Genomic DNA, 16,734 nt, shown 5'->3' on the forward strand with positions numbered 1-16,734 from the left:
CAATGACATGACAAGCCAGGAAGGAAAGTGATCGATGGTCAGTGCCCTACCAAGAAGAAGTTCAAACAAAGACTTCATGACATCAAAAGAAAGAAGGAGATCAAGCAATTGAAGGACCCACAAAGAAGAAGTTGTTGATGAATGGACAAGTCCCTAGCTAAGAGGGAGTTCTAACAAGTTCCCAATTACAAAGGAGCTTGATCAAGTTTTTGGTTAGAGGAAACTTGGGTATCTCTTCCTCAATTAAGAGGAAGAGATAGACACAACATTCTTGTCTTCACTTGGGGATAAAGCATGGAAGGATTGAGTAATCATCTAGCATCCGATACTCTTTGAGGATATGTAGGGCATCCAAGATAAGAGTAGGCAAGAGGACTGATATTCTTTGAGGGTTGGGAATCCAAGACAAGAATATTCCTAGAAGGTCATACTCAAGTGAACACCTAGGTAGGTATGTACCTTGAGAGACAGTGATTAAGGTGTCTATAAGTCATTGGTCTCGCCAACATTGTGCTCTGATCTTATGAGAGATAGAGTTGTTAGTCAAGGCCTTGCTATAAACAATGTTGGTTACTATGATGCTATAACAAATGGATTGCCATTCCGGTTTCTCTTATGTGAATTCTTCAAGATTGAAAAAATATCCAAACACCTTGTAATGATCTATGAATACCTCCCTAGTTAAGAGGGAGTGTTGAAGAAACTGTAACTAGGTTTGGTCTTCATAAATGTAATTTTGATATTTGTGTTTATACAAGAAAAGAAATATTATTTTTGTTATATTTATCAATGAGTTTCTTGCTTATTGAAATAGGTCTAGCACATGTCAAAGTGCTATAAGTAAGTCAAAGAGTAAAAGAAAATGTTGAAGACCCTTAAGGGCATGTTACACCATGTATATATTTGTATAATAGTCAAACAAATACTTCCAAGCAAAGTCACAAGTCCTCCATGCAACGACATCACCAAAAGAAGCAATTCCGAAGAAGAAAAGTCAAGTCGGCAAACAGTCTCCTAGTCGACCTAAAGGAGGGACAAACCTCTATATATAGAGGTTGTCCACTCCTCCAATGACAAGCAATCATAACTCTGAAAACAACAAGCAAGAGAAGTCGAGTAAAGGGTGAAGAAAGACAAGTATAAGGAGCCTCTAGTACAGTGAAGAAGGAGGAGACATAACTGAAGTTTAAAGCACTATTTTTAGGGTGAATTGCAGTCACACGTGCGAGGAAAGGAGGGTTGTTGCGGTCACTACAGCAACAACATCATAGTTGCTCATCTCTCATTGTTTGGGCTAGAAACGTAGGCCTATAAGGCCTCCTACTCAAGCGAAGGAGAAAAGAGTAAAAAACACAAGGAAACCTCTCACACGTGTGAGAAACTAGGGCCGCAATACTGTCACATCAAGTCTACAACCTCACATCAAGAAGGAGCTCGGTTGGTCAAGAGAAGGAAGGTATCCTCATTAGTGAAGGACCTCACTAAGGATCAAAGATAAAGTATCTCTTCTAAGAGCTAACATAACAAGGACTATCATCAGTTGCCGGAAGAAGAACGAAGTGCCAGAAGAAGTGAGACAAAGTGCCGGAAAATGAAGTGAAAGAAGAAGGATTTGACTTGTGCTTGGAGGATATTCTTGTCAAGGGTCTAGGGTTTGGCAATTATCAATAGAAGCTTCAATAAAAGAAATTTACGAAAGGGTTTTCCTCTCTAAGAGAGAGAGAGTTTTTTCCCTGGCAGAGAGCCAACATCTTGTGTTCTTGTTTCTTGTGTTTTGGTATTAGTTTGATGATGTAAACACACATACAGTAATAAGAAGAGAAGCAGATTAAGCTAACAAGATAAATTGTAAAAGTGCTTCATAAATTGTTATCAAGTCTAGAAGAATCTTATTATATCTAATTGCCCTAGATTCTTCAACAGTTCTTTGTTGACATACTGATTTACAGCTGGACTTGGGAGGAGCACTTGCAGCACCTTGAGACAATATTGCGCATTCTGGAAGAGCAGCAGTTCTATGCTAAACTATCCAAGTGTGAGTTTGGGTTGACTGGGATGCTCTATCTAGGGCACATTTTGTGGTGGATGGTGTGAGAGTACATGAGAAGATCTAAGCTATCTAGGATTGGCCAGAGCCTCGAAATGTGACCGAGTTGAGGGGTTTCATGGGCATCTGCACTTATTACATGAAGTTCATGATTCTCCCAACTAGCAGCACCCCTCACTGACTTGACAAAGAAAGGGGCATTCGAGTGGACCACTACAGCGCAGGAGGCTTTTGACCGCCTCAAGGAGGTCACGAGTAGTTGTCCAATGTTGGCACTCCCTGACTTCACTCCGCCTTTCGGTGTTGGAGTGTGATGCATCAGGAGTGGGTTTAGGGGTTGTGTTGATGCAGGGTCAACACTCCATAGCTTTCGAGAGTTGGAAGCTACTGCCCCATGAGCTACTGTACTCCATATATGATAAGGAGATGCTAGCCATTATGCATGCGTTGGCCAAGTTCAGGCAGTATTTGGTGGGGAATAGGCTTAAAGTCAAAACAGATCACAATAGCCTTAGATTCTTCTTGGAGCAGAAATAGTTGCAGGAGAGGCAGCAAAAGTGGGTGAGCAAGCTCCAAGCATATAACTTTGGCATTGAGTATGTCAAAGGGAAGCACAAGGTGGTGGTTGATGTGTTGTTCAGGAGGCCAGCCACTCTTTTTCTGATAAGCATTGCCCCAGATTGGAGGGCACAGCTACTAGTGGAGAACTCCAAGGATCGGTTCACGTGTGAGATTCGTAAAGGGTTGGTGATAGATGACCGGTACAGGGTGATGAACGAGGTGATCTACTTTCGAGACCGGAATTACTCGATACCCAACTCCCAACTAAGGGAGAAGATTCTACGCGTTGCCCACGACTCACCACTAGCAGCGCACCAGGTATTTACAAAGACATACAGGGCCATTAGAGAGCGCTTTGCATGGAGGGGCCTCGAGGATGATGTTCTGAGGCATATCTGAGAGTGTGACACATGCCAGTGGAACAAGGGTGAACAGTCACACCCCTCAAACCTATTGTAGCCACTTCCCATTCCTACGGGGAAATGGGAGAGCATATCGATGGATTTCATTACCCGGTTGCCCACAGTACAGAGCAAAGACTGCGTTTACGTAGTGGTGGGCCGCCTGACAAAGTTTGCTCATTTCTTCGCCATTTCAACCCGGTACTCGGCCTCACAAGTGGTCGAATTGTTCCTTGAGGAGGTGTTTCGGCTACATGGTCTCCCAAAGACAATTGTCAGTGACTGGGACAGTCGGTTCATGGGTGGATTTTGGCAGGAGCTGTTTCAATTGGTGGGTACTGAGCTCACTCTGAGTACTAGTTATCACCTCAGACAAACAAGCAGACAAAGATAGTAAACAAGTGGTTGGAGGGCTACTTGTGGAACTATGTGACATGACAACAAAGAGCATGGATACGGTGACTTGGAAGAACAAGAGTCTGTGTACTCTGAGTGGCTTGGGGAATCCAAGAACCACCCTGCCAAGAAAAATCTGCTTCAGGAGAACTCATATTGAGTCCCTGCATTGTAATTTCTCTACTCAAAGACACAATAAAACAAGGCCACCACTGGAGCTGGACCAGAGACGTAGCCCTGGAGAATAGGGTGAACTCCTTATTAAAAACTTTTTGTGTCTTTGTGTTTCTTACTGTATTTCTCTGTTGTCTTTCCATTTATTTTCTGTGTATTAGCAATCTGATCGATCCGTTGTTTCAATAACACAGAACACACACCATCACATGGGTCTGTAATACCTTTTGTTTAATAAATCTTCAACTGAGGTCACTCATAGGGTGATTATCAGATCAATGAGTCTAATAACGAAGTGTTATAGGTCCCTATCTAGCCTCTTGTGTAATATGAAAAATAATCTCTCACGGTTGGTTGCATAAATCTCTTATGGTTTTATTGCTTACATGTGATGTTATGAGACTGTGAAACTGCGGATGGCTCATTAAATCAGTCATAGTTTTTTTGATGGTTACCTGGTTGATCCTGCCAGTAGTCATATGCTTGTCTCAAAGATTAAGCCATGCATGTCTAAGTAAGAAAGATCACCTACTTCAGTTCATGTGATTTCTCTTCCTCTTCTCTATAACTTCCCCAAGTAGAACTACACTCCACCCTATTCTGCGACTAATCAATATTTAAATTTCATACAGCGTGTCAATGCCCTCCAACATTAAACTCCATGACAATGTGTACGTGACAAAATCAAATGGGAATGTTGCGATCCCTCCAATCCTGAAATTCTAAAAAACTATTAAGTCTATTGGATTTTGAGTGAGATCTAAAATTCTACTTTCTCCATATGAAATCCAATGAGGTCGGAACCACTCTCAAACATCTTGATTCATTTCATGGTAATGTTAAAAATTGAAGTAAAAGGATGAAAGAATTTAACATCACCATGAATTGCATAGAAATACTAGGGCCATAGGCTTGAATACTAAGCCACCTCACTAAAAAAACCGTGTTTTTAAAATAAATAAAAATTTGTGTTTGGAACATCTTTGGTCAAATTGTATAGAATTGGTCGTTTTGGTACAAAATTGACTGGTTCAGTGAAAAGAGGTCGGTTTGGTACAGAACTGGCCATTTCCAGTTCGAGACCTAGAACTGGACTGGTTTACCCCTAAACTAGTCGGGTGGGCTAGTACCATTGGTTCCGATAACAATAGTTTTGCGTGAATTATTTTTCTGGGATATTTTAAGATTTCAGAGATATTTTTGAAGTGGTTTATTTTCTAAGAGTGCTTTAAGATCTTATTGGAGAGTAAAAAAGCTTTAGTCATTACTAGTTTTAGTGAAAGTAACTAATCATATGAGTCATGAAAGTTGGGTTTAAGCCATTTACCATTTTGAGGAGATAATTTTGTGGAACTCTGGTTATTTTTTAAGCTAAGCAACTTCGATCTTTTTTATCAATTAAAAAAAAACAACGTGGTTATGAGAAAATTAGAGAGATACAAATTTTGGAATTACAAGTTTTTTAAATGGTGTGTACAAGTAATATAGGGCAAGTTACGGTCTATGAGAATGATGACCTTAGTACAAGAATGTTGGGAATTATTGGAGAATGTGTTCTTAGAGCCCGATCAAGAAACTCTGTAGGCCATGACTAATTCCTAGAAAAATCAACTTGCAGAAATGAGGAAAATGAAGAACAAGGCCAAGTTTTGGGTCTAGAGTTTGGTAGATGACTTAATTTTTCCCAAGATAATGGGAGCATCTATTGCAAAGAAAGCTTGGAATATTCTAGAGTTAGCATATTAGGGTAATGACAAACTGAAGAATGTCAAATTTAAAACCATTAGGGGAGAGTTTGAAACATTGCAGATGAAGTAGGAAAAAAACATTAACCGGTTCATGATCAGAGTGATGGGAGTTGTGAATCAACTCAAGACTCATGGAGAGATGATTAGAGATCAAAAAATTGCAAAACAAATTCTTCAAAACCTACCTAAGAAGTTTTAGATGGTTGTCATTTCCATAGAGGAGTCCAAAGACCTATCCAAACTAATAGTAGAAGAACTCATGTGATATTTTTTCTCTATGTTTTTAGAATCAACACAAAATAAGAATTTTTAGAACATGCCTTCAAGACTTAGTTATCCATTTGTAGAGGTTGAGATAGAGGAAGCAGAGGCAGAGGTCAAAGAGGTATAGTTAATCATCAAGCAGAAGAAAGAACACCATAAGGCCAATCTAATCAACCTAGACAACCATACAATGTGTACATGACAAAATCCAATGGAAATGTTGTGATCCCTCCAATCTTGAAATTCTAAAAAACTATTAAGTCTGTTGGATTTTGAGTGAGATCTGAAATTCTACTTTCTCGATATGAAATCCAATGATGTCAGAACCACTCTCAAACATCCTGATTCATTTCATGGTAATGTTAAAATTTTAAGCAAAAGGACGAAATAATTTAACATCACCATGAATTGCATAACAATGCTAGGGCCATAGGCTTGAATACTAAGCTACCCCACTAAAAAATTCATGTTTTTAAAATAAATAAAAAAATTTGTTTCGAACATATTTGGTCAGATTGTACAGAATTGGTCAATTTGGTACAAAACCAAACAGTTCAGTGAAAAGAGGCTAGTTTGATACCGAACCAGCCATTTCCGGTTCGAGACCTCGAACTGGATTGGTTTGACCCCCAAACTGGTCGGATGGGTCAGTTCCATTGGTTCTGATAATACTAGTTTTGGGCAAATTATTTTTTTGGAAAATTTTAATATTTCAGAGATATTTTTGAAGTGGGTTATTTTCTAAGAGTGCTTTAAGATCTTATTGGAGAGTAAAAAAACTTTAGTCATTACTAGTTTTGGTGAAAGTGACTAATCATGTGAGTCATGAAAGTTGGGATTTAAGCCATTTACCATTTTGAGGAGATAATTTTGTGGAACTATGGTTATTTTTTAAGCTAAGCAACTTCAATCTTTTCTATCAATTAAAAAAAAACAATGTGGTTGTGAGAAAATTAGAGAGATACCAATTTTGGCGTTACAAGTTTTTTAAATGGCTTGTACAAGTAATATAGGGCAATAGGGACTAGTTCTTTTTGGAAAAACTATGAGTTATGGTCTATGAGAATGAAGACCTTAGTACAAGAATGTTGGGAATTATTGGAGAATGGGTTCTTACAGCTTGATCAAGAAAACTCTGTAGGCCATGACTAATTCCTAGAAAGATAAACTTGTAGAATGAGGAAAACAGAGAACAAGGCCAAGTTTTGGGTCCAGAGTTTGGTAGATGACTTAATTTTTCCCAAGATAATGGGAGCACCTAGTGCAAAGCAAGCTTGGAATATTCTAGAGTTAGCATATTAAGGTAATGACAAACTGAATAATGTCAAACTTAAAACCATTAGGGGAGAGTTTGAAACATTGCAGATGAAGGAGGCAAAGAACATTGACTGGTTCATGATCAGAGTGATGGGAGTTGTGAATCAACTCAAGACTCATGGAGAGATTATTGGAGATCAAAAAATTGCAAAAAAAAATTCCTAAAACCTACCTAAGAAGTTTGAGATGGTTTTCATTTCCATAGAGGAGTCCAAAGACCTATCCAAACTGATAGGAAAAGAACTTATGTGATATTTTTTCTCTACGAATTGAGAATCAACACAAAAGAAGAATTTTTAGAACACACCTTCAAGACTTAGCTATCTGTTGGTAGAGGCTGAGGTAGAGGAAGCAGAGGCAAAGGTCAAAGAGGTAGAGTTAATCATCAAACAGAAGAAAGAACACCATAAGATCAATCTAATCAACCTAGACATCCATACAATGTGTACATGACAAAAGAGAATGGAAATGTTGCGATCTCTCCAATCCTAAAATTCTAAAAAACTATTAAGTCTGCTGGATTTTGACTGAAATATGAAACTCTACTTTCTCCATATGAAATCCAATGAGGTCAGAAACACTCTCAAACATCCTGATTCATTTCACGGTAATGTTAAAAATTTAAGTAAAAGGATGAAATAATTTAACATCACCATGAATTGCATAGCAATACTAGGGCCATAGGCTTGAATACTAAGCTACCCCACTAAGAAAATCTTGGTTTTTAAAATAAATAAAAATTTGTGTTTGGAACATCTTTGGTCAAATTGTATAGAATTGACCATTTTCGTACAAAACTGACCAGCTCAGTGAAAATTAGCCAATTTGGTACCTAACCATCCATTTCCGATTCGAGACCTCGAACTAGACTGATTTGACCCCCAAACCAGTCAGATGGACCAGTTCCATTGGTTCCAACAACACTATTTTTGGGTGAATTATGTTTTTGGGAAATTTTAATATTTTAAAGATATTTTTGAAATGGGTTATTTTCTAAGAGTGTTTTAAGATCTTATTGGAGAGAAAAAAACCTTTTGGTCATTACTAGTTTGAGTGAAAATAACTAATCATGTGAGTCATGAAAGTTGGGATTTAAGCCATTTACTATTTTGAGGTGATAATTTTGTGGAACTATGGTTATTTTCTAAGCTAAGCAACTTGGATCTTTTCTATCAATTTAAAAAAAAATAATGTGGTTGTGAGAAAATTAGAGAGATACAAATTTTGGCATTACAAGTTTTTTAAATGGCATGTACAAGTAATATAGGGCAATAGGGACCAATTCTTTTTAGAAAGAACTATGAGTTATGGTCTATGAGAATGAAGACCTTATTACAAGAATGTTGGGAACTATTGGAGAATGAGTTCTTAGAGCCTGATCAAGAAACTTTGTAGGCCATGACTAATTCCTAGAAAAATCAACTTGCAAAAATGAGGAAAAAGGAGAACAAGGCCAAGTTTTGGGTCCAGAGTTTTGTAGATGACTTAATTTTTCCCAAGATAATGGGAGCATCCAATGCAAAGCAAGCTTGGAATATTCTAGAGTTAACATATTAGGGTAATGAAAAATTGAAGAATGTCAAACTTAAAACCATTAGGGGAGAGTTTGAAACATCGCAGATGAAGGAGGCAAATAACATTGGCTGGTTCATGATTAGAGTGGGGAGTATTGAATAAAATCAAGACTCATGGAGAGATGATTGGAGATCAAAAAATTGCGAAAAAAAATCATAAGAACCTACCTAAGAATTTGATATGGTTGTCATTTCCATAGAGGAGTCCAAAGACATATCCAAACTAATAATAGAAGAACTGATGTGATATTTTTTCTCTATGAATTGAGAATCAACACAAATGAAGAATTTTTAGAACATGCCTTCAAGACTTAGCTATCCATTGGTAGACACTGAGGTAGAGGAAGCAGAGGCAGAGGTCAAAGAGGTAGAGTTAATCATCAAGTAGAAGAAAGAACACCAGAAGACCAATCTAATCAACCTAGACATCCATACAATGTGTACATGACAAAATCTAATGGAAATGTTGTGATCATTCCAATCTTGAAATTCTAAAAAACTATTAAGTCTATTGGATTTTGAGTGAGATATAAAATTCAACTTTCTCCATATGAAATCCAATGAGGTCAGGACCACTATCAAACATCCTGACTCATTTCATGGTAATGTTCAAAATTTAAGTAAAAGGATGAAAGAATTTAACATCACCATGAATTGCATAACAATAGTAGGGCCATAAGCTTGAATATCAAGCTACCCCACTAAAAAATTTCTATTTTTAAAATAAATAAAAAATTGTATTTGGAACATCTTTTTTTAAATTGTACAGAATTGACCTATTTGGTACAAAACTGACTGGTTCATTGAAAAGAGGTCGTTTTGGTACCAAACTGCCCATTTCTAGTTTGAGACCTCGAACTAGATTGGTTTGAACCCCAAACCAGTCGGATGGGCCAATTTATTGGTTCCGATAACACTAGTTTTGGGTGAATTGTTTTTTGGGAAATTTTAATATTTCAGGGATATTTTTGAACTGGGTCATTTTCTAAGAGTGCTTTAAGATCTTATTGGAGAGTAAAAAAACTTTAGCCATGACTAGTTTTGGTGAAAGTAACTAATCATGCGAGTGATCAGAGTTGGGATTTAAGCCATTTACCATTTTGAGGAGATAATTTTGTGGAACTATGGTTACTTTTAAGCTAAGCAAATTGGATCTTTTCTATTAATTAGAAAAAAAACAATGTGGTTATGAGAAAATTAGAGATACAAATTTTGGCATTACAAGTTTTTTAAATGACTTGTAAAAGTAAAGTAGGGCAATATGGACCAGTTATTTTTGGCAAGAACTATGAGTTATGGTATATGAGAATGAAGACCTTAGTACAAGAATGTTGGGAACTATTGGAGAATGGGTTCTTAGAGTCTGATCAAGAAACTCTGTAGGCCATGACTAATTCCTAGAAAATCAACTTGCAGAAATGAAGAAAAAGGAGAACAAGGCCAAGTTTTGGGTCCAGAGTTTTGTAGATGACTTAATTTTTCCCAAGATAATGGGAGCATTCAGTGCAAAGCAAGCTTGGAATATTCTAGAGTTAACATATTAGGGTAATGAAAAATTGAAGAATGTCAAACTTAAAACCATTAGGGGAGAGTTTGAAACATTGCAGATCAAGGAGGCAAAGAACATTGACCAATTCATGATCAGAGTGATGGGAGTTGTGAATCAACTCAAGACTCATGGAGAGATGATTGGAGATCAAAAAATTGCGAACAAAATTCTTAAAAACCTACCTAAAAAGTTTGATATGGTTGTCATTGCCATAGAAGAGTCAAAAGACATATCCAAACTAATAGTAGAAGAACTGATGTGATATTCTTTCTCTATGAATTGAGAATCAATGCAAATGAAGAATTTTTAGAACACGCCTTCAAGACTTAGCTATCCATTGGTAGAGGCTCCGGAAGAGGAAGCAAAGGCAGAGGTCAATGAGGTAGAGTTAGTCATTAAGTAGAAGAAAGAACAACATAAGACCAATCTAATCAACCTAGACATCCATACAATGTATACATGACAAAATCTAATGGAAATGTTGTGATCACTCCAATCTAGGAATTCTAAAAATCTATTAAATCTGCTCGATTTTGAGTGAGATCTAAAATTCTACTTTCTCCGTATGAAATCCAATGATGTCAGAACCACTCTCAAATATCCTGATTCATTTCATGGTAATGTTAAAAATTTAAGTAAATGGATGAAAGAATTTAACATCACCACGAATTGAATAGAAATACTAGAGCCATATGCTTGAATACTAAGCTACCCCACTAAAAAATTCTTGTTTTTAAAATAAATAAAAAAGTTGTGTTTGGAACATATTTGGTCAAATTGTACAGAATTGGTTGGTTTGGTACAAAACTGAACAGTTCACTGAAATGAGGCCGGTTTGGTATTGAACCAACCATTTCTGGCTCGAGACCTCGAACTGGGCTGGTTTGACCCCCAAATCGGTCGGATGGGCCAGTTCCAATAACACTAGTTTTGTGTGAATTATTTTTTTGTGAAATTTTAATATTTCAGAGATATTTTTGAAGTGGGTTATTTTCTAATAGTGCTTTAAGATCTTAATGGAGAGTAAAAAAATTTTAGTCATTACTAGTTTTGGTGAAAGTAACTAATCATGTGAGTCATGAAAGTTGGGATTTAAGCCATTTACCATTTTGAAGAGATTAGGATTAGGGATCTGGGCTAAATGAAGATTATAAAAAAAAGCCCAAGGAAGAGGTGAAGATACAAGAGAGTAGACACAACAAGAGAGAGCGATTTTCTCTTGTGCGAGTGGCTCAGTGGACTGAGGCGTAGAGGAGGAAAAGTACAAGAGGATTTGAGGGTGTATCTAGGAGGCCAAATTGCTAGAGATTGTAGGGCCAAGTTGCCAAAGAGAGAGGGAGGTTGATTTGATTGGAAAAGCCGATTTGCAGGCTTTGAATTTCCGGTGATTTTATTTTCTAGCAATTTAGAATTAATTTGCTTGTTTAAATAAATTGCTGGGAAGAAATAATTGCTGTGACTGAGAAAATAAATCTGGGCTGGTATTAGGAGATTTAACAGTAAAACCATTGGGGTTGTGGAGTTAAAGACAAACTAGGAAGGGTAGCAACTATGAGCTTCTTTTGAACAAGATTCGGAGTGAATGCAGCTGGATTGACAACCCACAAACAGCCCTATTTTTCTGTTTACTAATACAGAAAATAATTTTTGAAAACCTAAATTGAGAAGAGATTCCCGCCATGCACAAGGGTGTATTTATCAATACAGAATGCAAATGGCAGCCAGTTCTTAATTAGGAATAGAAATACTCTTTACATTTCCAGCAATAACACAGTTTTTAAAGAGAATCAATCACAATTAAAGTTTTCTAAAGAAAGGAACAGGGTGACCCATATTCAGCGCTTCATTGAATATTTGATGCAAGCGAGTTCCTGCATTAGTTTTCAGCAATATTGAATCCAAACACATATGCCACAAAAGAGAATCCTTACATTCATTGCCTTCAAATTATTCAATTAAGCTCGAAGGGGAATCTCCCCAAATCCAAGTATGCCAGGAATGAAGAATTCAAGAAAGCAAGTCCTTATATAGATTTGAGCTCAATCTCCTCATACAATAAAATATTATTAGTGGAATGTAGATCCACTTTGTTCTCCAAAATATTAAAAATAAGACATGAAAGAAGCTCTCTAAAGCAAAATGAGAATAATAAAATAGTGTGGCTACTTCCTAATATGAAAATATGTAATGTCCATGACTATCACGGTCTCTCGGTGCATTCTACTGAATGAGGGAGATGTCTAATGCCCATGCCTAACACTGATATGACACGTTGCACAAGCCGACCTAAATATAATATCTAATAAGTTCAAAAAATTAACAACCCACTATGGTTTTAAGGTTTATACATTTTCTTAACTCAGACTTTTTAAAGTACATAAGGATTGGCATCTCAATTTCTTTTTATTCCCTTGGGGCTTAATAGATCAAGAGAGATTAAGATGGATCTATGCTGGTTTTTATATATTTGCTGTCAACATTCCCTTTTAGCCTGGAAATTGGAAAAGTACCTTTCAACCATCCCTAAAACTTGTCCCTTTGTTCCCAAATACCTTAAAAGTTCAGTCTCCTACCATGACTCTAAATTCTTTTTGTTTTTGTTTCCCTTCAATTTTATTTTTTTCTATAAATTTAACTTTGTAATTTTAATTTCCATTGAGTTATTTGTCTATGCTTCTTTTAGTGGTGAACTGTATATGTAAAATTCTCTTTGGATTTCTGTGACTAATGTCGGATTTCTGTGACTAATGTCATTTTGCAAGTTGTCCACTGCAGTTTGTTTAATTCGGAAGGACTTCCAATCCTACTTATGATAGGTCAATTTCACGTTTGTATGTAAATGAATAAGCTTATTGTTTGTTCAACTGGAGTGATATTTCAAAGATCTTACCCAAAATTGTATTCATGGTAGAAACCTATATTTTTTCATAACATTTCTTCAGAATGATGATATTGACAATTTCTTTTATTGTGGTACAGATCATTGCAATTAAAGACATCATTCGGCCACCTCAGAGAGAAAATTTTAATGATGTTTATATTGTATATGAGCTCATGGATACAGATCTCTACCAGATTATACGCTCCACTCAACCATTAACAGAGGATCACTGTCAGGTTTGCTGCATTTTATGCTCATGAAGAGAATTATTTATGTGACTTTTCCGAAAGTGGATATCTTATTTTAAATTGTGTTTTGAAAGAGTGGAAACAGAACTGGAAAAAAAAACTATGCAGATGAAGTTAGTACTGGAAACATGTGAAATTTTAAACCAATGTTCCGTCTACCACTAATCTGTCACATTCACATCATTGAACTGCATTAATACCAAATCCTTTGGACAGTGCAAACAATCTCTCTTTGCATTTTCTCTTCAGATGCATAGTTAGATTATTAATCCCAACTTATACCCTCTCCGTAGGTTATAGTAAGCAACTTCTACAACTTATGTGTCGGAGCATATCAATGATTTAGGCTTCAGGCAATAGCCTCCTTATAGTTCAATTGTGGGGGTGCTATGAATTAGGATAATTTCCACGGTAAAAATGCTTATCAGGGTAAACATACTTAGTCTTTTTAAGTGACAATGAAAGCGGTGGTGAAGCATTATCTGCACCAAAAGCTTTGCCAATCCGGAAAGTGGCTTTGGAGTCTAAGTCCTTAGCTGGATGTGCTAGTGTCCTTCCTCACTGCGGTATTAACATCAGTGGCAGTATCGATGTCTAACATCATGCCTTGTGGGCTCTCTTTGGCTTGTGGTTATTATCCCTGTGATGATTTACAAGCTATTACTCCAGTAGCATCCCTATGATGGGGATTTGTTCCACATTTATAAGTACTGTATTCAACTGAAACAAACTAGTTAAACATGTAAAATTTAAATACATAGGCATTACTTGCACCAAAAGCTTTACCAACCTGGGAGCTGGCTTTGGAGTGTAAATCCTTGGATTGATGTGATAGTATCCTCCCTCACCATGTTATTGGTTACCACAAAATCTAGCAGCCTAGTGCAAAGCCTCACTAGGAAACCTAGGTCTTATGGCAACAAATAGATCAGCCACCATTGTCAACTCAATGGCGACTCTCCTGCTGTTTTGTGGTGATATTATCCCCACAAGGGAGGCTTCCTTAGCAAGACTTAAAAGTATCGTAGTGGACCATATTCAATTCTCAGGGCACAAAATTTCTTCACACAAACCTTGCCTTCAAATGTCTTTCTAGCTGATGATTTGTAAGCAAGCTACCACACTTGTGTTGTGGATGTTTGTAGCTTGGGTAGGTACTTTTGCATAGGCCTAAGTGTAACTTAGCGTAAGTTTAAACTTTGGAAAAACACACAATTATTATGTTGGGTAATTGAGTTAAATAAACTTATGAAAAGTGAAGTAAATTACTTTAGTGATTATGTTTTAATCTCAGTCATTGATCTCAAGTGAGGCGAGATCTAATCTTGGCCTCAACCACTTTGGAGATTATGGTTATGGATTTAGTTCAATATAAATTTATAAAAAAGGCTAAGGAGAAAAGAAGACTGCCCACTGAATTCTTCTGTTTTGCTCTTTGCCCACTGAAATTTTAAGTTTTTTCATATTCTTCAGTGATTAAGACCAGATCCAATTATTTGGAAAGTTTGTTGTCCAATTGTTAATTGGAAGTTGTAGACTTAGAGATCTAGCTTTGCTAAATTCACAGGGAACCTGTACCACCCACAATTGAGAAAATGAAAATTGCACTAAATTATTTCCGCTAAACATTCAAGCTGGTACACTCATTTTTTGGTTTGGCACTTCTGTTATAAGGTTAGTAAACCGAGTTGTATGCCATAATTATCAATCCATTTTGTCTGTGGTGTCCTGAGATGTTGCTTAATGACTTTTCAGCTGGCAGAGTCACTCATATTTCAACCAAAGCAAATTCAGTGCACCAAGGCTTACATTTAAGCTTATCATTTGTTGGAAGTCCACTTTCTCTTGTGAAGCTATCTTTGCTTTGAGCATGAGATTTGCTTTATCAGTATTTCAATATTTGGCTGCTCTGGATAAGTACAATATATTTGCAGTTGCTTCATATTGAAGTGGTTAAGGGTCTTCACTATTAGCCATGCGGTGTTGGTAGGAACATTATCTAACAGGAAGTTAGGGAAATATCCATTACAACTTGTCAATTGCATTATCTGTCAATAATAAGCATGGTTATGCATCCTGACATGGATGTCCTTTTGCAGTACTTCCTATATCAACTATTGAGAGGGCTGAAGTACATACACTCAGCAAACATTCTGCATAGAGATTTAAAACCCAGTAATTTGCTTCTAAATGCAAACTGTGACCTAAAAATATGTGATTTTGGGCTTGCACGGACTACTTCAGAAACGGACTTTATGACAGTATGTTGTTACTCGCTGGCATCGTGCAGCGGAACTACTATTGAATTGTTCCGAGTATACAGCAGCCATTGATATCTGGTCAGTGGGCTGCATTTTTATGGAGATACTAAAGCGGGAGCCCTTGTTTCCTGGTAAAGATTATGTTCAGCAATTAAGGCTCATCACTGAGGTAAATGCTTTTTCATTCTTTTTTCTTATGAAGACGGGCAAGTCTACCCTTAAAACATAAATTATTTGATGTCAATGATAACAATTGAGATACAAATTGAAAGGGGCTGCTTTGCCTATCTTAAATCATCAGATGCTGATTTCTTCTGTGTTTGGTTTCTTAACAGTTAATTGGTTCACCAGATGACTCTGATCTTGGCTTTTTACGGAGTGACAATGCTAGAAGATACATCAGGCAACTTCCACAGTTTCCTAAGCAACCTTTTTCTCAGAAATTCCCTAACATGGCTCCAGCAGCTGTAGATTTACTTGAAAAAATGCTTGTATTTGATCCAAGCAAACGCATTACAGGTATTTTACTTGTTGCTCCCATAATTGGCTAGTTATTATTCTTTTCAGATGTGCCGTGATAGCATCAGGTTTTTTGCCTCAGAGAAGGGAAGTTCTACACTGAAGATGTGCTATATGATTTTAGTTTCTTATCTCATCTTCTACTGAATCGTGATATATGTTATTATTGTGTTGCCTCTCAGTTCAAGAGGCCTTGAGTCACCCTTACTTGGCAAGTCTGCATGACATCAATGATGAACCCAGCTGCCCCACCCCTTTCAACTTTGATTTTGAGCAGCCCTCGTTCACCGAGGAACATATAAAAGAGCTCATTTGGAGGGAATCTCTTAACTTCAACCCAGACATGATGCAATAGCTGGAGCAGACGGGCTTGATATTTATCTTGCAATTCCTCTTTACTGGTTATGTTATTATGTTTCTGCAAGGCAATTCTTCTCTTGGTTTGTTAATGCCTTCTGAAGGTTTGCAGAGCATTGTGCAGGTGTGGAAACCTGTTTTATTAGAGTTAGGTTCGCTTTTATTCTTTGAAGGTCTGGTAAAAGAAAAGGAATTGATGGATATGCTTACAGATCGATTGTGAAAATTGTGTATTCCTAATCTGAACCAACTATTGGCCTCTACTTTATTATCATTGGACATTAAAATGTAACTGGGAAACTTAATAATCTAAAGTAAATGCCGAAGGAATTTGTAAGTTTTGTCTTGCAAACATGATTTCATACATTTGGATTTGCAAATGTGACAAATTAGTTGGAAATGGTGCCATCTTTGGCACTAATAACATCGCTTGGTAT

General features: G+C 36.9%; 1 pseudogene across 1 annotated transcript; it reads left to right on the forward strand.

The window, feature by feature from the left end:
- The first annotated feature begins 3,106 nt into the window (after positions 1–3,106).
- Positions 3,107–16,345, forward strand: LOC149169162 (mitogen-activated protein kinase 4b-like; annotated as a pseudogene). The gene is made up of 5 exons (XR_016259194.1): positions 3,107–3,340; positions 13,011–13,148; positions 15,260–15,590; positions 15,757–15,940; positions 16,123–16,345. The product of XR_016259194.1 is annotated as a mitogen-activated protein kinase 4b-like (transcript).
- Positions 16,346–16,734: the final 389 nt, after the last annotated feature.

This window comes from Pinus tabuliformis, chromosome 4_2 (genome assembly GCF_031772625.1).
Source record: "Pinus tabuliformis cultivar Carrire ecotype Pingquan chromosome 4_2, CPIR1, whole genome shotgun sequence".
NCBI lineage: Eukaryota > Viridiplantae > Streptophyta > Pinopsida > Pinales > Pinaceae > Pinus > Pinus tabuliformis.